This window comes from Vespula vulgaris, chromosome 22 (genome assembly GCF_905475345.1).
Source record: "Vespula vulgaris chromosome 22, iyVesVulg1.1, whole genome shotgun sequence".
NCBI classification, from domain to species: domain Eukaryota; kingdom Metazoa; phylum Arthropoda; class Insecta; order Hymenoptera; family Vespidae; genus Vespula; species Vespula vulgaris.
This window is the reverse complement of record NC_066607.1, coordinates 646,481-669,289: the sequence shown is the minus strand read 5'-3', so window position 1 is coordinate 669,289 and position 22,809 is coordinate 646,481. Positions and strand designations below refer to the sequence as shown.

Below are 22,809 nucleotides of genomic sequence, written 5' to 3'. Positions count from 1 at the left end.
ATTAGTACAAAACGTAATTATTATGACAAACAACTCGAAACATTAAACTCAAACATTATTCTATTTATAATTATAATAATGACGAATAATGTCACAATAATGACATAATTTAAATTGATTGAATAATGATGATAATGCAATATAAACCTGGAATTGACGTTTTCACATAATTTTAAAATATTCCGTACTAAAATTATTATATAAAATTATGTACATAATAGACTATAAATGGAAGCTATATTAGTCTGTTATGGAATACTTCCATTAATCTAGTCTTTTATCTACAGATATAATGCAAAATAAAAAAATTTTATGTAAATTTTATAAATATCCATCGAACAATTTTCTAAATATGACATCCATCGACTTTAAAAACAATGTTTTGAGAAAACGTTTATAGTTTCAAATATGTGCCAAACTTATCTCCAATCGTTTTTACAGGGCCTGTTTAGAGTACTCTTAGCATCAATCGTAGCTTCATGGAATGGGGGTTGTCCATGGCTACAAGCCATTCACCCTCCGCGCGGCTCGGATTCCAACTAATCGATGAAAGCTCGATCCTGATGCTCAGTACATGCAACGAAATTTTGGCCAATGCCGATATTTAATACCAATATTATCAACAAGTACGTAGTAGTAAAAAGCTTCGTTGAAAGAACTTTTCAAGAATTTTGATAATCGTTGTACATGGCTTTCTTTGACATTCGATACTAGTTCTTTTTATGAAAACGGAAGGAGCGTACGAAAAGAAACCCATCATACTCCTATATATTTTGATTTATCGTCGCCAATATAATTGATACATTTTACTAATTGAATTCTCTACATAGCTGAATTCAAAGCGTTTGAATATTTCACGCAACGCGTCGACTTCTATTTTTCCCGCCGATCCTGTTTGATTGGCAAAACAAATTTCGATGAGAATCAAACAAATTGAGATATTCTGTCTTATCAATCTCATCTGTCTAAGATTTACATGTCTTTCAATAATTGCCTTTTACTAAAATATTGAAAATTTTACTATTGTAATGATTAAAAATAATTGAGACACTTTGCAAGAAATCGAGTCTTTGTTTCCTCCGTTTTGTGTTTTCTGTGATAATAAACCTTTTCGTAGATCCTGCAACTTCTTGGCCATTATTACCACTTTACTTATGTTATGTCTTGCGTACAGTTACTTCTCTACACTAACGCTCGATATTAACGTTGCTGAAGATTCCGGAAATCAAAGGGCTTGAACATTTCACGAACCCAATCGACATCTAATTTTCCACCCGATCATCTATGCCGAATAAATATAATAATATATTTACAAAACAATAGTTGCGATAAGAATTAAACCTTCGAAGATATACTGTCGTATCTACCTTATCGGTACAAGGTTAGCAGAACTGTAATTATTATGATATAATTACATCATTACAATTAATAATTATAGTAATATTAATTACAATTATAACTATTATTGTAATTATTAACATTAATCACTATGAAATAATACGTTTGTACATATACGAAGTATTTAATGTTTCTTTGCAACGTTTCGGTCCTACTTAAAAATAATATTAAATATAAATTTTACAACAAAGAAGTTAATTCATAAATTAATTACAAATTTGCCAAAAAATTTGACCGTAAATATCTACTTCCATATTGCTCAATAGCAAAATTTATTACTTGAAAACTTATTCTCGTAATATTATCTCCTTTTCCGGTTACATTTCTTCTTTTCATTACGCAGTAGTAAAAAATATGGATCAAGAAAAAATTCTACATCATTTTCCTTCTTTTTTATAATAATATCTTTTTCACTTTGACTCACTTTGAATCACTATTTTCTTATTACACGGTCAAGAGAGACGAGAAAGATACAGATTGAGAGAAAATGAATTTTTAGATCAACGAAATTAATATGGCTCTGTCTATTGGAAGGAATATTCGATCGGTACAGTGAGGAGGATAATCTAACAAAGGATTCGGACATGAGCAGCTTTAGCTAGAGGATATAATCGATTGAAATCAGAGTAGTCATCAAAGGGACTAAAACGGGCATCTACACGAAACGTAGATCTTTGGTATTTTCGTTAAATAATTTTAATACAGAATAAATCTACATACGTGTTTTACGTACGTTTCTATGGATCATCCTTTATAATCCTTTCTTATTCTCTTTCTTGCTCTGCGTGTACACTTGTGCGTATATATATGAGCCAATGAAATTCTCGCGCGTGTGTTTTTGTATGTAAAAGTAAAATCCCTCTTGCGAAATAATCACGTCAGGAATTAAAGGTATTTTACCGCTTTATTTCCTCTCATCAAGCTGTAATAAACAATGCGATAATACATTTAGAAGCATCGTTTTATTATTCTCTAAGATTGTCTTTTGCAGAACGTTTCACGACGTCACTGATTTTTTATGAAGTTTCTTTATGTAAACGTCTACATTTTTCTGAAAATTTTAATTAAAAATATGTTACCAGAAATTCACTTATTCCAGAAGTTAAAAGAATAATGCAATAACAAATCTGATTATCTGATATTTTGAATTGTGTGATCTAAACTAATTAATTCCTAAGAAAATACTATATTTCTCTAATCGTATATTTTTTACTACGCATAACCGAATATAGTATACTATCTCCAACATTTATTTCAAATTATTATTTTTGGATATTAGAGATGTATTACACTTTTCTCTAATATCATAGTATCTCATAGTATATTATATGATCAACGGTTAGATATCGCTAAAACCATAAGTTATAAATAGTGTAAAAGATAGCTTTTCCATGAAATAAACTTTTCTTCTAAATACAATATTTTTTATTCGATTTTCTACAAAATGTCCACGTTTTCTTCATAAAAATAAAAAATAAATAATAAATAAATAAATAAATACAAAAAAGAATCCCATCCTGGAGAAACGGATAAACAACATTCTATTCGTAAAATGTAAAAAAGAAAAAAAATATTTCCCGTGTAGGGATAGTATTGATCCAGAATTATAAGTAATTTTAACAGAATTTCCGGGATTGGTGTATTCATTAAGATGCGAAAAATAGTGGGAGAACATAAACAGCGCACGCTCATATGAATATCACTGTAAAAGCCGTCCGCCAGAATTGATTAAGCTGGACATTCCGAATCGGGACCTTGTCGAGGCAAGTTACCAAAATTTCGGAAGAGAAACGGTCAAGGGTGATATATAACCAGTCGCAACTATGGAAATCATTTATACAATCGTTCAAACAATATCCATCCGGTGAGAAAAGTCATATTTGAATTCTTCTTGTTTCAATCCATCAAACGTAATGCAATATTAACGCCAAACTGTTTTCTTTAGAGCAAGTTCTGTAAGGTGTAATTATCAATAGAAGAAGATGGAAGTATTTCTGCTAGCTTTCCGTAAGTTCATTAAATTTCGTTTAAATTTGCTTAGATATAATCTTATATATTTTTTCTTCCACATAGGTACGTGAAAGTAATTTTTCTTACTCTTTTCAGCCGGAGCACGAAACATATATTCATATGTGTAGCTATACACACACACTTATAAGTATATATTGCTACGTTCTTATATATCATTATGTTTATCTACCAATACATTTGTATACGCGCTAAAATATCTAAGATCTACGTATATGTATCTAATATAATCCTGTAAAAAAAGATGAACAAAATTCGATACCTAAATAGTAAAATGATCGAAAGGATACACATATGGATATGGAGAATGATCGATATTGGAAATCAAAAAATATAAAAAGGATTCAAAAGCAGAAAAGAAAGATGAAAGAAAAAAAAAATTCCCCGAAACTTTAGAATGGATTCAAAACTATTGATAAATTTATGATTGGATTACCGCGGAAGAAATGCTTGTCATGGTGAGGAAAATAGTGGGAGAATAATTTAAGTGATTTAAAAGAAGATACAAGCTATTTGACGAGAGATTGACAAGCTTATTCTAAATCAAGACGCCAACATGAGCACCGCTAATTAGTTCCAAAAGAATAACGACATTCTGGGAAATAGAACAATCATCCAAACGGAAGTAATCGGAAAAATGCCTACAATTCTGGAATCGATGTTGAGAATCGCTGGTGTTATGTTGCACTTCGTGTTCTGGGTAAGATAAATCATATTTGAATTTTATAACGTTGAATATCGTAGGATTTACTTTTATAGACTTTTACCTTTATGTATCATGCTGTAGACAATTTTATATAATATAGGTAAACTTATATAATATTTTTTCTTATATATATGTACGTTAATGTAGTGTTTTCTATTCTTTTTAAACTGCAGTGAGGGTGCTTCGACGTCTGCCCGTCGGGAGACCAAGGAGAACTGATCCGGTAACGGAGGCAAGTCAAAGTCAATGAAAGGTTCGTTTCTGTTATTATTAGTTGAAGGCAACGATTTAGAATTCAAAATTAAAGAAAAACTATTTTATGTTTTGTAACGCTTAAGCGAACTTTCTGTATTGAAATATTAATTTATTCAATTCCGCATATCATTTATATAAATGCAAATGTTTCCAAAATTATTAATTCTGAAATATTCACCTATAGAAAGAGAGAGTTTTGATATTTGCTCGTCGGAATACAAAGGAAAATTCGGTTAATTGTCAAAATCAGCCAAAAGTTTCGTTTCGTTGTCTTTATACATTACCATGACTGCCAGTTCGGAATTTAAATCTAGCAGAAAATAAATTAAAATAACTTTCAAAAATAAAATTTAAAATAAGTTTCAAAGTTTCTTTTAAAACTTAAAGTACTATAAAAATTACTATAAAAATAATAATTATAAATTTATCATAGGCCAAGTAAAATGATACAAATTCTTCGTTCTATCTCTAGAAGGATGATAAACAGCGAATTAATGATAGTTTTATATTTTTCCGTATTAATCCTTTGTATTCTGCCCCGTCTTTGCCGTTAATTAGCAGGAAATTCGTCACTCGAACATGGTATATACTATACCATATGATATCGCATAACTTTAAAGCCCGCTAATATATTGTAACGTTATTTGATTTATATGAATTTGTAGACATTTAGGATCACATTGTTTTACAAAAAATCAGAACTTTATTCCTTATGATTTTGTACAGTAAGACAAATTTTGAGGTAGTACCTTTACATTATCATTTTCATTACTATCTTCATCAATGAGATATCTTAGTTTTTTTGGCGATTTCTCTGAGGCGATATCCAGAAGCAAAAATAGTTGAAATGAAATTGAAAAAATAAACTGAATTCAGAAAGGGAATTAATATTAAAAAGTAATTGTTAAAATAAAAAAAGAATTAGATTTGAAACAATGAAAAAGGATCAAGAAGGAAATAAGATTTATAATAAAATAAAAAAAAAATATTAGAATGACCTTTTTTAAATTTTAATCTAAAATAATTTTTTTTCAATGTTAATTTAAAATAATTATTTTTTAATTTTTTTTTTACAATAAATTCAAGAAAATTTTTAAATCAAAGAGAAAACTTTAAAATCAAAAAGAAAATAGATGTGTTATTAATTTATCAATAATTTAATTTCTTTTGTACGTTTATGGATTCATAGATAAATATGGGTAGATGAAAGTTATCGGAGTGCGTATATGAATATATAGGTATGTGAATCTAATTATATATGGGTACGTAGTGATATATACATGTATGTGTCTATGTATATCTATGCATATGTATATAATCTATGTTTGAAACTAATCAGAAAAGTATATTCATGTACGTAATGAACTTAGGAAGGACTACTGAAAATAGTTCGATCTTACGAGACTCCCTACAAACCAAACAATAACTTATAATATTGCATGATCATTGACAGTCTGATACAAAAAAATTCAAATATGATGTATGTTACCAAGTATATACTATTCTTGACAATAGTAGTACCTTTTTTGGAACTTCTTATAACTTGTCAATGCGAATGAAATCAGAATGAATAGTATGTCCAACACTCGCAAATATGGACTGTGTATACCCACTCAATGAATAAAATAATTTAAAATATAAAATCACGAGTTCTACATTACCTATCTTCCTGGTTGCAACTCCTCTCATTGTACCTAACATTAATCCGAGCATACGCTCTTTACTTCACTTACTAATTTTCATATATTGACTTCATATATTGTTTCAAATATTGAGATTATTGTTTTCTTTAATCTAATTACAATGTTATCAATAATTTGGGAACGTTAATAACGAAATTTTTTTATACTTATTTTCCTTTCTTCTTTGCATACCTTTTTATATTTTTGTTCCTCCTTATCGATCATTCTCCATATGCGTATACTTTCGATCATTTCACTTGGTAAGAATACAATTTTGTTTATTTTTTTTTTTTCAAGGACAGAATTTGTACTCTTATTGATTTTTTTATAGTTACTTATTCTTCAAGTTACCGTTAAAATAGAACAGCTAGAAAAAAATATACATGATCTCCACTTTTATCAGAAGTATTAATTAATGTCGGGAAAAGTATACTGTAAGATTTCCATTATATGTCCGTTTTTTGAGAAATAACATTATTCACGTTATACAATCCTAAATATTATGTTATTAGAAATATGATAAAATCATTCCTATGTTCGGTTATACGTAATATAAATTGGACCTTTGGAGAAATATAATAATTTCGCAGGAACTAATTAGTTTAAATTATAAAATATGAAATATTAGATAACTATAAGAATTATGGAATCATTTGCTTTCAAGATTTTGAATAAATAAATACTTTATCAAAAATTGTTAAACAAAATTTTCAAACAAATATAGACATTCATATAAAAAAAATAAATTAGTGACGTTGTCCATCACTCTGTAGAAGATTTAAGTAATTAACTCAGTGATGCGGCTACATAAACTGATAATTGAATTATACTGATAACCGTATTTCCAGTCTGTTACAGTTTGATGAGAGGAAAACAAGGAAAGAAATACCTTCCATACATGAAGTTGTGTACTTCTGAAGAGGGATTATACACATAGACACATACACACACAAGGGTACGCGCGCACTCGTATCCCCTCACCTAATAAAAACAGCCTGGTATGCGCATGCACGAGACCAAACGCAAGTAATGAACCAATCATAAAACGTTTAAACATAAGTACGTAACGATATATATATATGTATACATTATATGATATGCAGTCTCATTAAATTTCTATTAGCTATTATTAACAAGGGAATGCACGCAACCCAGAAAATTATTAAATATTGGGAATATTTATAAGAGCATTATGAATATTTATTAAATACTATGAATATTTTATAAGTACATAACGAAAATATTATGACAAACAACTTGGAACATTAAATTCAAACATTACTTTATTTTTAATTATAATAATGACGAATAATGTTATAATAATGACATAATTTAATTTAATTCAATAATCATGATAATGTAACATAAACCTGAAATTAACGTTTCTCACATAACTTTAAAATATTCCGTACTAAAATTATTATATAAAATTATCTACATAATAGACGGAAGCTGTATTAGTCTATTATAGAATACGTCCATTAATCTAGTCTTTTATCTACAGATATAATGCAAAATAAAAAAATTTTATGTAAATTTTACAAATATCCATCGAGCAATTTTCCAACTATGGCATCCATCGACTTCAAAAACAAAGTTTTGAGAAAACGTTTATAGTTTCAAATATGGGCCAAATTTATCTCCAATCGTTTTTACTGCCCCTGTTTAGAGTACCCTTAGCATCAATCGTAGCTTCATGGAATGAGGGTTGTCCTTGGCTACAAGCCATTCACCCCTCGCGCGGCTCGCATTCCAACTAATCGATGAGAGCTCGATCTTGATTCTCAGTACATGCAACGAAATTTTGGCCAATGCCGATATTTAATACCAATATTATCAACAAGTACGTAGTAGTAAAAAGCTTCGTTGAAAGAACTTTTCAACAATTTTGATAATCGTTGTACATGGCTTCCTTTGACATTCAAAACTAGTTCTTTTATGAAAACGGAAGGAGCGTACGGAAAGAAATCCATCATTCTCCTATATATTTTCGATTTAGCGTCGCCAATATTATTGATACATTTTACTAATTGAATTCTCTACATAGCTGAATTCAAAGCGTTTGAATATTTCACGCACCGCTTCGACTTCTATTGTTCCCGCCGATTCTGTTTGATTGGCAAAACAAAAGTTTCGATGAGAATCAAACCAATTGAGATATTCTGTCTTATCAATCTCATCTGTCTAAGATTTACATGTCTTTCAATAATTGCCTTTTACTAAAATATTGAAAATTTTACTATTGTAATGATTAAAAATAATTGAGACACTTTGCAAGAAATCGTGTCTTTGTTTCCTCCGTTTTGTGTTTTCTGTGATATTAAAACCGTTCGTCGATCCTGCAACTTCTTGGCCAATATTATCACTTTACTCACGTTACGTCTTACGTACAATAGTGCACGCAGTGTAGTAGTGTTATTCCCCTACAGTAACGCTCGATATTAACCTTGCTGAAGATTACTGAAATCAAAGGGCTTGAACATTTCACGAACCCAATCGACATCTAATTTTCCAGCCGATCATCTATGCTGAATATCTATAATAATATATTTGCAAAACAATAGTTGCGATAAGAATTAAACCTTCGAAGATATACTGCCGTATTTACCTTATCGGTCCAAGATTAACAGAAATATAATTTTTATGATATAATTACATTATTACAATTAATAATTATAGTAATATTAATTACAATTATAACTATTATTGTAATTATTAACATTAATCACTATGAAATAATACGTTTGTACATATACGAAGTATTTAATGTTTCTTTGCAACATTTCGATCCTACTTAAAAATATTATTAAATATAAATTTTACAACAAATCAGGTATTTTATAATTTATTTAAAAATCTCATCGTAAAATTTTCCAAAAAATTTCATTGTAAATAACGACTTTCCATATTGCTCACTAGAAAAATTTATTATTTGAAAACTTTTTCTCGTAATATAATCTCCTTTTCCTGTTACATTTCTTCTTTTTTATTTCGCAGTAGTAAAGAATATGGATCCAGAGAAAATTCTACATCATATTTCTTTTTTTTTTTAATAATATCTTTTTCATTTTGACGTATTTACTTTATTACTTTATTTTAGATAAATTAATTTTTTCTTATTATACGGGCGAAAGTATCGAGAAAGATACAAATAGAGAGAAAATGAATTTTCAGATCAACGAGATTAATATGGCTCTGTCTATTCGAAAGAATATTCGAACGGTTGAGTTGTAGTATTTTGTATTATACGGTATAAGAGGTAGTATAACTCTTGCAAAGGATCCGAAGATGAGCAGCCTTAACTAGAATATATAACCGATTAAAATCAGAGAAGTTATCGAAGGAACTAGGACAGTCTTTCACACGAAACGTGGATTTAAATGGAATATTCGTTAATTAATTTTAATACAGATTAAATCTATATGCGTGCAATACATACTTTTCTATGGATCATCCTTTATAAACCATTCATTATTCTCTTTCTCATTCTGCGTGTACACTTGTGTCCATATATATGTGCCAATTAAATATCCTGACGTGTGTTTTTGTATGTATAAGTAAAATCCCTCTTGCGAAATAATCGCTACAGGAATAAAAGGAATTTTATCGCTTTATTTTCTCTCATCAACCTGTAACAAACAATTCGATAATATATTTAGAAGCATCGTTTTATTATTCATAAAGTTTCTCTTTTACAGAACGTTCGACAAGGACACCGATTTATTATGAAGTTTCTTTTTGTGAACACCTACATTTTTCTGAAAATTTTAATTAAAAATAATTTAAAAAAAGTTTCCTTATTCGAGAACTTAAAAGAATGATGCAATAACAAATCTGATTATTTGATTTTTCGTATTATGTGATCTAAATTAATTAGTTCCTAGGAAAATATTATATTTCTCTAATCGTCTATTTCTTATTACGTATAACCGAATATAATAGTTATTTTATTATATTTTTAGTTAATTAAAATTTGGTCAAAATAATGTTTCCATTAAATAAACTTTCCTTTTAAATACAATATTTTTTATTCGATTTTCTCCATAATGTCCACGTTTTCTTCATAAAAATAAAAAAAACAGATAAAATAATAAATAAGTTAATACAAAAAAGTATCCCATCCTTGAGAGACGGATAAAGAACATTCCATTTCTAAAATGTAAAAAAGGAAAAAAAATACTTCCCGTGTGGGGGTAGTATCGATCCAGAAATATTGGTTAATATTGTGCAGAATTTCAGGGATTGGTATATTCATTAAGATGCGAAAAATAGTGGGAGAACATAAACAGCGCACGCTCGTGTCGATATCAGTGTAAAAGCTGTACGCGAGAATTGATTATGATGGACATTGTGGATCGGGATCTTGTCGCGGTAAGTTACCAATACTTCAGAAAAGGAACGATCACTAGTGATATCTGTTCATTCGTAATTATGAAAATTATTTATACAATTTGTAATAATTTCTTTCCTGTGAGATAAATCATTTTTTATTTCTTTTTTTTTTTCAATCTACCAGTCATAATGCAATATAAACGCCAAATTATTTTCTTTAGAGCAAATTCTGTGAGGTGTAACTACCAATAAAGAAAGATGGAAGTGTATCTGCTGGTCCTTCGTAAGTTCATTACATTTTTTTTAAATTAACTTAGAGATAATGTTATATATTTTTCTTCCACATAGGTACGTGAATGTAATTTATCTTGATCTTTTCAGCCGGAGTACGCGTTATATTCATATACGCAAATATATTCAACTATTTTAAAGTATATATCGCTATCTACATATATATGTAATTTCGTTTCTATACCAATACATTTATATATGCACTTATATATTTACATATATATACATATATATATATCTCTAATATAATCCTGGAAAAAATGATGAACAACATTCGATTCCTAAAAAGTAAAATGATCGGAGGGATACAGATATGGATATGGAAAACGATCGATGTTGGAAATCAAGAAGATAAAAGGATTCAAAAGCAGAAAGGAAAGATGAAAGAAAAAGAAAATTCCCCGAAACATTAGCATGGATTCAAAACTACTGATAAATTTGTGATGGGATTTCCGCGGAAGAAATGATTGTCATGGTGAAAAAAATAGTGGGAAAATAATTTAAGTGATTTAAAAGAAGTTACAAGCTATTTTACGTGAGTTTGACAAGCTTATTCTAAATCAAGACGGCAAAATGATCACTGCTAATTAGTTCCGAAAGAATAACGACGATCTGGAAAAAAGAACCATCATCCAAACGGAAGTAACCGAAAAAATGCCTGTAATTCTGGAGTCGATGTTGAGAATCGCTGGTGATAGTTTGCACTTCGTGTTCTGGGTAAGATAAATCATATTCGAATTTTATAACGTTGAATATCGTAGGATTTACTTTCATAGACTTTTACCTTTATGTACCGTGCTGTAGACAATTTTATGTAATATAGATAAACCTATATAATATTTTTTCTTATATATATGTACGTTAATGTAGTGTTTTCTATTCTTTTTAAACTGTAGTGAGATCGTTCCAACGTCTCCCGTCGGAGGACCAAGGAGACAAACACAGAAACGACGTCAAACAAAGATTATTTTATATTATTATTAGATGATCTCAACGCTTCAGAATTCAAAAAAAAAAAAAGCTTTTTTACGTTTAACTCGCGATCCTTGTTTTGTAACGCTTAAGCGAACTTACTGTGTTTAAATATTAATGCCCGCTAATGTATTAGAATGTTATTTGATTTATATGAATTTTTAGACATTTAGGATCACATTGTTTTACAAAAAATCAGAACTTTATTCCTTATGATTTTTTAGCGGAGAAAAAATTTTACAGAAGGTCCTTTTCATTATCTTTTTCATTATTATCCTTATCAATGAGATATCTTTGTTTTTTTGGCGATTTCCCTGAGGCGATATCCAGATGCAAAGGGTGAAAATGAAAATTAAAAAATAAACTGAAATCGACAAAGAAATTAATATTGAAAAGTAATTATTAAAATCAAAGAGGAAATTTGAAATGAAAAAATAAGAAAAAAATCAAGAAAGAATTAAAATTAAAAAATAAAATTTTTAACTAAAATTAGAAAAAAAACAATCCAATATTCTTTCTCAAATTTGTATTGAAAATAATTTGATTCAATGTTAATCTAAAATAATTTTTTCCAATTTTTATTTTTTATTTCTTTTTATATTAAATTATTTTTTAATTTCCATTTTTCCAATAAATTTAAAAAAATTCCTCTAAAATCAAAAATAAAATAAATGTGTTATTGATTTATCAATAATTTAATTTGTTTTCAACGTTTATGGAATCGCAGATAAATACAGGTAGATGGAAGGTATCCGAATGCGTATATAAATATATAGGAATGTGAATGTAATAATCTATGACTTCATGATATATAAATGTATGTGTCTATGTATATCTATACATATATCTATAATCTATGTAACGTTTGAAACTATTACGAAAAGTATATTCATGTGTGTAATGCATTTACGAAGGACTAACAAAACCAGTTCCAACTTACGAAACTCCCTACAAAACAAAAGTAATCCATAATATTACATGATAATTGACAGATTGGCACAAAAAAAATTCAAACATGATTTATATTACCAAGTATATACTATTCTTGGCAATAATAGTATCTTTCATGGAACTTCTTATAACTTGTCATTGCGAATGAAATCAGAATGAACAGTTAGTCCAACACTCGCTAATATCGATTATGTATACCCATTCAATGAATAAAATCAACTAAAATATAAAATCATGAGTTCTCCGTTACCTATCATCCTGGTCGCACCTCCTCTCATAGTACCTAACATTAATCCGAGCGTGCGCTCTTAACTCCACTTTTCATATATTGACTTCATATATTGTTTCAAATATTGAGATTATTGTTTTCTTTAATCTAATTACAACGTTATCAATAATATGGGATGGATACTAACGAAACTGTTTTTATACTTATTTTCTATTCTTCTTTCGATACCTATTTATATTCTTGTTTCTTCCTATCGATAATTCTCCATATCCTTACACTTTCGATCATTTCACTTTGTAAGAATTCAATTTTGTTTATTTTTCTTTTCAAGGAGAGAATTTGTACTCTTATTGATTTATTTATAGTTACTTATTTTTCAAGAAGACAACATTGACGTTACTGTTAAAATAGAACTTGAAGGATTGTATTTAGAAGGAAGGTTATTTCATGAGAAGCTATGTTTCCACATCATTTATAACTACTGCTTTTAGCGGTGTTGATCGGTTGATTGAATACCAACAGGTAGATAAAAATATACATGATCTCTACTCTTATCAGAAGTATTGATTAATGTCGTGAAAAGTATACTGTAAGATTTACATTACGTGTCCGTTTTTTTGAGAAATAACATTATTTACATTATATAATCCCAAATATTATGTTACTAGAAATATAATAAAATCGTTGCTATGTTCGGTTATACGTAATATTAATTGGACCATTGGAGATATATAGTAATTTCATAGTAACTGATTAGTTTATATCGAAAAAATGTAGGCATTCATATAAAGAAACTAAATTAGTGACGTTGTCCATCATTCTGTAGAAGATTTAAATGATTAACATAGTGATACGGCAACATACATCGATAATTAAATTATACTGTTAATCCGTTTTCCAGTCTGTTACATTTTGATGAGAGGAAAACAAGGAAAGAAATATCTTCCATACATGAAGTTGTTATTTCAAAAGAGGGAGGTATACACACAGACACACAAACACACACCGTTACGCACTCGTATCCCCTCACCTAATAAAAACAGCCTGGTATGCGCATGTACGAGAGCAAACGCAAGTAGAGAACCAATCATAAAACGTTTAAACATAAGTACGTGACCATATATATGTATGTATGTATTATATGATCTGCAGTCTCATTAAATCTCTATTACTTATTATTAACGAGAGAATGCACGTGACCCAGAAGATTATAAAATATTGGGAATATTTATAAGAGCATTATGAATATTTATTAAATACTATGAATATTTTATAAGTACATAACGAAAATATTATGACAAACAACTTGGAACATTAAATTCAAACATTGTATTATTTTTAATTATAATAATGACATAATTTAATTTAATTCAATAATCATGATAATGTAACATAAACCTGAAATTAACGTTTCTCACATAACTAAAATATTCCATACTAAAATTATTATATAAAATTATGTACATAATAGACGGAAGCTATATTAGTCTATTATGGAATATTTCCATTAATCTAGTCCTTTATCTACAGATATAATGCAAAATAAAAATATTTTATGTAAATTTTACAAATATCCGTCGAGCAATTTTCCAACTATGGTATCCATCGACTTGAAAAAACAATGTTTTGAGAAAACGTTTATAGTTTCAAATATGGGCCAAACTTATCTCCAATCGTTTTTACAGGCCCTGTTTAGAGTACTCTTAGCATCAATCGTAGCTTCATGGAATGAGGGTTGTCCTTGGCTACAAGCCATTCACCCCTCGCGCGGCTCGGATTCCAACTAATCGATGAGAGCTCGATCTTGATTCTCAGTACATGCAACGAAATTTTGGCCAATGCCGATATTTAATACCAATATTATCAACAAATACGTAGTAGTAAAAAGCTTCGTTGAAAGAACTTTTCAACAATTTTGATAATCATTGTACATGGCTTTTTTGACTTTCGATGCCAGTAAACAAATAATTTCATTCAAACTTTTACTGCATTATGTATTGATTTTTATATATCGTACATTGCTTAAAATTGCTTTACTAACATCATCGTGAAGCGAGGGGTAATACATAAATGTTCCTGCGACTTCCGCTCGATGCCACGAACACGACGATTCCGTTTCGTTAAAACAACTAACGTGTCGAATCTTTCCATCCGTTGAAAACTTATTATAAAACTTGGCCCATACAGCACCCTTCATTTTTGTATCAGAGTCACAATTTTTCCAGCGTTTACAATAAGTTAATTGATAAATTTTCTGCTCAGTTTTAATCAGATTTCCAGTCAGTTCGCTTCTATCACAAATCGGCGTTAATACCTACTAGGGCAAAGCTTTATATCCGTGCGGTTTGGAACATGGCTTATATGGACTTTCTCGTTGTTATGACAGCGGAAGGAGCGTACGGAAAGAAACCCATCATTCCCCTATATACTGTCGAAATAGCGTCGCCAATATAATTGATACATTTTACTAATTGAATTCTCTACATAGCTGAATTCAAAGCGCTTGAATATTTCACGAACTGCATCGACTTATAATTTTCCCGCCGATTATCTATGCCGAATATTTATAATAATATATTTGCAAAACAATAGATACGTAATTTCCAATCGCTACCATGAACGCGACGATTCCGTTTCTTTAGGACAATTATCGTGTCGAATCTCTTCATTCGTTGAAAACTTACTATAAAATTTGACTCATATAGCAACCTTCATTTTTTGCATCAGAATCACAGTTTCTTGTGACATCTACAGTAAATTAACAGATAAATTTTCTTCACGATCTTCAGTCAAATTTCCAATCAATTCGCTTCTATCACTGAAATCAGCGTTTTACTACTAGCGCAAATTTGTATCCATGTGTTTTTGAACATGGCTTACATGGATTTTTTTTATGACAACGGAAGGACCGAACGAAAAGGAATCCATCAATCCCTATATATTTTCGAATTATTGTCGCCGATATAATTGATACATTTTACTAATTGAATTCTCTACGTAGCTGAATTCGAAGCGCTTGAACATTTCACGAACCGCATCGACTTCTAATTTTCCTGCCGATCATCTATGGTCTGCAGAACAATAGTTGCAATAAGAATCGAACCGTTGGAGATATTCTGCCGTATCTATCTGATCTATCCGAAATTCACAAGCGTTGCAATATTGAGAATTTTACTAATATAATGATAACTAATAAAATGATAAATATAAAGTTGAGACATTGTACAAGGAACCCTATCTTCGATGTATAGTGATTACACTATGAAATAATACGTTTGTACATATACGAAGTATTTAATGTTTCTTTGCAACGTTTCGGTCCTACTTAAAAATATTATTAAATATAAATTTTACAACAAATCAGGTATTTTATAATTTATTTAAAAATCTGCCAAAAAATTTCATCGTAAATATCGACTTCCATATTGCTCAATAGAAAAATTTATTATTTGAAAACCTTTTCTCGTAATATAATCTCCTTTTCCTGTTACATTTCTTCTTTTTTATTACGCAGTAGTAAAGAATATGGATCCAGAGAAAATTCTACATCATTTTCCTTCTTTTTTATAATAATATCTTTTTCACTTTGCCGTATTTACTTTATTACTTTATTTTACACAAATTAATCACCATTTTCTTATTACACGGGCGAAAATGTCGAGAAAGATACAAATAGAGAGAAAATGAATTTTCAGATCAACGAGATTAATATGGCTCTGTCTATTCGAAAGAATATTCGAACGGTAGAGTGAAGAGGTAGTATAACTCTTGCAAAGGATCAGAAGATGAGCAGCTTTAGCTAGAGGATATAATCGATCGAAATCAGCGAAGTTATCAAAGGGAATAAAATGTTCATCCACACGAAACGTGGATCTAAGTGGAATTTTCGTTAAGTAATTTTAATACGGATTAAATCCACATGCGTGTAATACGTACTTTTCTATGGACCATCCTTTATAACCCTTTCATTATTCTCTTTCACCCTCTGCGTGTACACTTGTGTGCATATATATGTGCCAATTAAATTCTCGGGCGTGTGTTTTTGTATGTATAAGTAAAATCCCTCTTGCGAAATAATCACCTCAGGAATAAAAGGAATTTTATCGCTTTGTTTTCACTCATCAGACTGTAAAAACAATTCGATAATATATTTAAAAGCATCATTTTATTATTCGTTCAGTTTCTCTTTTACAGAACGTTCGACAAGGACACCGATTTATTATGAAGTTTCTTTTTGTGAACACCTACATTTTTCTGAAAATTTTAATTAAAAATAATTTAAAAAAAGTTTCCTTATTCGAGAACTTAAAAGAATGATGCAATAACAAATCTGATTATTTGATTTTTCGTATTATGTGATCTAAATTAATTAGTTCCTAGGAAAATATTATATTTCTCTAATCGTCTATTTCTTATTACGTATAACCGAATATAGTAGTGATTTTATTAAATTTTTCGTTATATAAAGTTTGGAACGGAAAATATGAATAATTTAATTTCTCAAAAAACGCAGATAAAATGTGGCCTTTACAAAATACTACCTCCAACATTTATTTCAAATTATTATTTTTGGATATATAGTATCATAGTATCTCGTAGTATATTATATGATCAACGGTTAGACATCGCTGAAATCATAAGTTATAAATTGTGTAAAAGATAATGTTTCCATTAAATAAACTTTCCTTCTAAATACAATATTTTTTATTCGATTTTCTACATAATGTCTACGTTTTCTTCACAAAAATAATAAATAAATAAATACAAAAAAGAATTCCATACTGGAGAAACGGATAAACAACATTGCATTCGTAAAATGTAAAAAAGAAAAAAAAAATATTGCCCGTGTGGGGGAAGTATCGATCCGAAATTATTGGTTATACAGTGCAGATATTCCGGGATTGGTCTATTCATTAAGATGTGAAAAATAGTGGGAGAACATACAGCGCACGCTCGTGTCAATATCGGTGTAAAAACTCTCCGCGAGGATTGATTAAGATAGACATTCCATATCGGGACCTTGTCGTGACAAGTTATCAAAATTTCAGAACAGAAACGATCAGTAGTGATGTGTAAGCAGTGGCAACTATGGAAATCATTTATACGATTTCAAACAATTCCTTTTCGGTGAGATAAACCATATTTGAATTCTTTTTTGTTTCAATTTATCAATCGTAATGCAATATTAACGCCAAAATGTTTTCTTTATAGCAAGTTCTGTAAGATGTAATTATCAATAGAGGAAAATGGAAGTATTTCTGCTAGTTTTTCGTAAGTTCATTACATTTTGTTTAAATTTGCTTAAATAAATTCTTATATATTTTTTCTTCCACATAGGTACGTGAATGTAATTTTTCTTATTCTTTTCAGCCGGAACACTGGTTATATTCATACGTGTAGCTAAACACACCCATCTACAAGTATATATCGCTATCTACTTATATATAGAATTTCGTTTCTAAACCAATACATTTATATATGCACTTGAATATCTACGATCTACATATGTGTATCTAATACAATCCTGGAAAAAAGATGAACGAAATTCGATTCCTAAGAAGTAAAATGATCAAAAGGATGCAGATATGGATATGGGAAACGATCGATAGTGGAAATCAAAAGGATAAAAAGGATTCAAAAGAAGAAAAGAAAGATAAAAGAAAAAGAAAATTCCCCGTAACTTTGAAGAAATGCTTGTCATGGTGAGGAAAATAGTGGAAGAACTAAACAGTGCATGTTCGACACAATTTAAGTGATTTAAAAGAAGATACAAGCTATTTTACGTGAGTTTGACAAGATTATTCTAAATCAAAACGCCAACATGACCACTGCTAATTAGTTCCAAAAGAATAACGACGTTCTGAGAAATAGAACAATCATCCAAACGGAAGTAATCGGAAAAATGCCTGTAATTCTGGAGTCGATGTTGAGAATCGCTGGTGATAGTTTACACTTCGTGTTCTGGGTAAGATAAATCATATTCGAATTTTATAACGTTGAATATCGTAGCTTATATATATGTACGTTAATGTAGTGTTTTCTATTCTTTTTAAACTGCAGTGAGGGAGCTTCGACGTCTGCCCGTCGGGAGACCAAGGAGAACTGATCCGGTAACGGAGGCAAGTCAAAGTCAATGAAAGGTTCGTTTCTGTTATTATTAGTTGAAGGCAACGATTTAGAAATCAAAATTAAAGAAAAACTATTTTATGTTTTGTAACGCTTAAGCGAACTTTCTGTATTGAAATATTAATTTATTCAATTCCGCATATCATTTATATAAATGCAAATGTTTCCAAAATTATTAATTCTGAAATATTCACCCATAGAAAGAGAGAGTTTTGATATTTGCTCGTCGGAATACAAAGGAAAATTCGGTTAATTGTCAAAATCAGCCAAAAGTTTCGTTTCGTTGTCTTTATACATTACCATGACTGCCAGTTCGGAATTTAAATCTAGCAGAAAATAAATTAAAATAACTTTCAAAAATAAAATTTAAAATAAGTTTCAAAGTTTCTTTTAAAACTTAAAGTACTATAAAAATTACTATAAAAATAATAATTATAAATTTATCATAGGCCAAGTAAAATGATACAAATTCTTCGTTCTATCTCTAGAAGGATGATAAACAGCGAATTAATGATAGTTTTATATTTTTCCGTATTAATCCTTTGTATTCTGCCCCGTCTTTGCCGTTAATTAGCAGGAAATTCGTCACTCGAACATGGTATATACTATACCATATGATATCGCATAACTTTAAAGCCCGCTAATATATTGTAACGTTATTTGATTTATATGAATTTGTAGACATTTAGGATCACATTGTTTTACAAAAAATCAGAACTTTATTCCTTATGATTTTGTACAGTAAGACAAATTTTGAGGTAGTACCTTTACATTATCATTTTCATTACTATCTTCATCAATGAGATATCTTAGTTTTTTTGGCGATTTCTCTGAGGCGATATCCAGAAGCAAAAATAGTTGAAATGAAATTGAAAAAATAAACTGAATTCAGAAAGGGAATTAATATTAAAAAGTAATTGTTAAAATAAAAAAAGAATTAGATTTGAAACAATGAAAAAGGATCAAGAAGGAAATAAAATTTATAATAAAATAAAAAAAAACATTAGAATGACCTTTTTTAAATTTTAATCTAAAATAATTTTTTTTCAATGTTAATTTAAAATAATTATTTTTTAATTTTTTTTTTACAATAAATTCAAGAAAATTTTTAAATCAAAGAGAAAACTTTAAAATCAAAAAGAAAATAGATGTGTTATTAATTTATCAATAATTTAATTTCTTTTGTACGTTTATGGATTCATAAATAAATATAGGTAGATGAAAGGTATCCAAGTGCGTATATAGATATATAGGTAATGAATGTAATAATATATGAGTTTTTACCGGTATATACATGTATGTGTCTTTGTATATCTATGCATATGTATATGATCTATATAAAATTTGAAACTAGTAAGAAAAGTATATTCTTGTGTCTAATGAACTCACGAAGGACTAACAAAAACAGTTCGATCTTATGAAAATCCTTACAAAACAAATAATAGCCCATAATATTACATGATAATTGACAGATTGGCACAAAAAAAATTCAAACATGATTTATATTACCAAGTATATACTATTCTTGACAATAATAGTACCTTTTTTGGAACTTCTTATAACTTGTCATTGCGAATGAAATCAGAATGAACAGTTAGTCCAACACTCGCTAATATCGATTGTGTATACCCATTCAATGAATAAAATCAACTAAAATATAAAATCATGAGTTCTCCGTTACCTATCATCCTGGTCGCACCTCCTCTCATAGTACCTAACATTAATCCAAGCATACGTTCTTTACTCCACCTACTACTTTTCATATATTAACTTCATATATTGTTTCAAATATTGAGACTATCGTTTCTTGTAATCTAATTATAACGTTATCAATAATTTGGGATGGATACTAACGAAATTTTTTTTATACTTATTTTCTTTTCCTCTTTACATACCTTTTTATATTTTTGTTTCTACCTATCGATTATTCTCCATATTCATATACTTTCGATCATTTCTCTTTGTAAGAATTCAATTTTGTTTATGTTTTTTTCAAGAAGAGAATTTGTTGTGCTATTTATTTATTTATATTAAATTATATTTCGGGAAGGCAACGTCGACATTACCTTTACAATAGTATTTAAAGGATTGTATTTAGAAGGAAAGGTTATTTCATGGAAAAGTTCTATTTCAATATCATTTATTATTTGCGATGTTAGTAGGTTGATCGAATGACGATAGCGAGAAAAAAGTAAAATTGATCTCCACTATTATACTATGTAACTAACAGAAGTGAATGTTCGGGGAAGTATTTTTTAAGCGTTACATTATATGTTTCATAAGAAATTAAATCATTTGCATTATTCAATTCCAAATATTGTATTATTAAAAATGTAATAAAATCACTGCTATACTCGGTTATACGTATTAAGAAATGAACGATTAAAAAAATATAATATTTTGCTACTAATTAGTTTAGATCCTAGAATACGAAATATTAGATAACTAGATGTATAAATGTATCATTCTTACAAGTTCTCGAATAGGAAGTCATTTTCTATTCAAAAATTTTTAGTCAAATTTTTTAGTCGTTCATATGAAGAAATTAAATCCGTGACGTTATACATCGCTCTGTAAAAAATCGAAAAGAATAATTAAGTGATATAGCTACCTAAACTGATAATTAAATTACAGAGCTAATCGAATTATCCAGTCTGCTACAATTAGATGAGAGGAAAACAAAGGAAAAATACCTTTCATACCTAAAGTTATTACATTCAGAAGAGGAATTTAAACTTACAGACGTACAGACATACGCGTACCCATCCCCAACTACGCATACATGTGTGCACAAGAGCACACGCATGTGGAGAAACATAATAATAAAACGTTTATATAGGAAGGTACTTCACGATATATGTGGAAGTACGTATTGCATACATGCATTTTCATTAAATCCTTAATAGTACTTAAAGGTAGTTAAATTCCGATCGGTATTTATTGACGAGAGAATTCGCTCTACGCAGTAATTAATTGATAAAAGTCGGAATTTCGAAAATAAAAAATTCTGATAAACGTATATTAAATATTATGAATATTTTATAAATACAAATTGTGAATATTATGACAAACAACTTGGAACGTTAAATTCAAACATCGTTTTATTTTTAATTATAATAATAATGAATAATTACATAATTTAAATTAATTGAATAATGATGATAAATTAACATAAAAATGGAATTGACATCTCTCGCATAATCTAAAAATATTTCCGAGTTAAAATTATTATCTTGATATACAGAAATACTATGTACATAATAGATTATTAATAGAAACCCTTAATAGTATATTATGAAAAGCTTCCTTTAATCTAGTCTTTTATGTAAATATAATGCAAAATAAAAAAATTTTATGTAAATTTTATGTAAATTTTACAAATATCTATCAAGCAATTTTCCAAATATGGCGTCTATCGATTTCAAAAATAATGTTTTTAGAAAACGTTTAAAGTTTCATGTATGGACCAATGTTATCTCCCATCGTTTTTACAGGACCTGTCTAGAGTACTCTTACCATCAATCGTAGCGTCATGGAATGAGGGTTGTCATTGGCTACAAGCAATTCTCCCTTCGCGCGTGCTCGGATTTCAACAAATCGATGCGTGCGCGATGTTGATTCTTTATATGCAGCGCTATTTCTTCCAATATCTATATTCAATATTTACATTATTGATAAATAATAGTATTTGCGTTAAAAGCATTTTTCAACAATTGTGATAATCGATGTGCATCACTTTTCTTGACTTTCGATGCCAGTCGACAAATAATTTCGTTCAAACTGTTGCTGCATTTTGTATTGATTTTTTTGAATCGGACGAATTGCTTTGCTAACATCGT

At 29.0% G+C, this 22,809-nt stretch overlaps 4 long non-coding RNA genes across 4 annotated transcripts in view; 3 read left to right on the top strand and 1 right to left on the bottom strand.

Moving 5' to 3' along the window:
- The first annotated feature begins 3,116 nt into the window (after positions 1-3,116).
- LOC127071701 (uncharacterized) lies at positions 3,117-6,030 on the top strand. The gene is made up of 4 exons (XR_007785201.1): positions 3,117-3,262; positions 3,344-3,405; positions 3,505-4,126; positions 4,306-6,030. It is a non-coding gene; the product is annotated as an uncharacterized LOC127071701 (long non-coding RNA).
- A 1,364-nt stretch (positions 6,031-7,394) lies between these two features.
- The window catches only part of LOC127071702 (uncharacterized), a 28,701-nt gene continuing 13,286 nt past the window's right edge, over positions 7,395-22,809 (bottom strand). The window contains exons 2-3 of the long non-coding RNA XR_007785202.1: positions 9,509-9,698; positions 7,395-9,371 (exon numbers count right to left, since the gene is read on the bottom strand). This is a non-coding gene — a long non-coding RNA (uncharacterized LOC127071702). The remainder of the gene's footprint in view (positions 9,372-9,508; positions 9,699-22,809) is intronic.
- On the top strand, positions 10,359-12,847 carry LOC127071700 (uncharacterized). The gene is made up of 4 exons (XR_007785200.1): positions 10,359-10,440; positions 10,623-10,684; positions 10,783-11,409; positions 11,589-12,847. It is a non-coding gene; the product is annotated as an uncharacterized LOC127071700 (long non-coding RNA).
- Positions 17,828-20,633, top strand: LOC127071698 (uncharacterized). Its single transcript, XR_007785198.1, has 4 exons — positions 17,828-17,971; positions 18,056-18,115; positions 18,215-18,809; positions 18,905-20,633. It is a non-coding gene; the product is annotated as an uncharacterized LOC127071698 (long non-coding RNA).